Genomic DNA, 1,356 nt, shown 5'->3' on the forward strand with positions numbered 1-1,356 from the left:
GGGAGCAGCCACTGCACTCCAGTCTGGGCGACAGAGTGAGTCTAAAAAAAAAAAAAAAAAGAAAAACTATTTCCTAATACAATTCTCTAAAATCCTAAATGATTTAGGATTTATAGATTATTTTCTTGAAGGGTCATTCTAAGTTGGAGGAAAAAGAATGGATTTTTATGTTCTGATGAAAAGTGAAACCCCCTGGTATGTGTCACATGTTGTCTCCTGGTGGCGCTGATTTGACTCCTGTTCGGAGCTCGATATCATCCAGGTGGTGGGAGCGGGTGAAGGGGCACTCCTGAGCTCAGAGGAAGGATGGAGGACGCCTCCCTTTCGTCCCCTTTGAAAATAAGCTTAGAGTCTTAGAGTACTCTTACTAAAAGTCACAAAGCTAGTGCAGAGTCCTGCACACCCTCACTGTGTCGGTCATTCGTGTCTTGCATGAGTGTGGCCATTTGTCATAATGCGTGTCCTGATACTGCATACTTGGCCCAGGTTTCCTGGTTTGTGCCTGATGTTCTCTTCCTGTTCCGAGGTCCCATTCAGGATATTACATGACAGTGAGCTGTCACATCTCCTTAGACTCTTCTAGACTGGGATGGGCCCCCTTTGCTTTTGGTTCCCTGTTGGCTCCCTGTTAATTGCTGGGCGCTGTGCTAGCCGCCTTATCAGGTATGGCTTTTGCAGTCCCTGAGAGAAGGGGCTGAACTCGGTTTCGCAACTGGAGAGTTAGGCAGTCTGCCCAAGGCTGCCTTTTGAATGAATGACAGCCCTCGGTACGGAACTCCGTCTTGGGACTAAAGTCCACACAGGTCTGACCCTGAACTCGTGGCTCCTGGCGCTGTGGCTGCTACGGGAGCACAGGCTTCCACGTCTGAGCCGTCTGGTCAACTCAGGGCTTCTGAACCTTGGCCGAATGACACAGTCTTTGTCGTGGGGCTGTCCTGTGCGCTGCGGGATGTCTCGAGGCGTCCCGGCCTCTGCCCACTGGACACCAGTGGCATGCCCCTATCGTGACAACCGCAAATGTCTCCAGTCATCTCCTGCGGGGAATATAACGTTGTCAACCCTTGTTTACAGGGGGTTTTGTAGTTAGCCATCAGCAGTTAGCATGACTACCTAGCTATATTATGTTGAGGCAGTCTGTGAGGCGATTATGTAATCTGAACCTCTGTAAACTATAAGGACATTTGAAAGGAAGAAGGCACTCGGTCACTCTTTCTTTCTTTTTTTAAATCAATATCTTTTATTTTAATATTGTGGGGTACAGTTAAGGGTACAAATATGCTTCGTTCAGGCACCTCTGTTGATAAGGGATGCGTCGTCCCCCCCCACAGATATTGACTACCATTAATCCCATCTCCC

The sequence above is a fragment of the Carlito syrichta genome, unplaced genomic scaffold, assembly GCF_000164805.1.
Source record: "Carlito syrichta isolate Samal-C Ts95f unplaced genomic scaffold, Tarsius_syrichta-2.0.1 Scaffold312190, whole genome shotgun sequence".
Taxonomy (NCBI): Eukaryota; Metazoa; Chordata; class Mammalia; order Primates; family Tarsiidae; genus Carlito; species Carlito syrichta.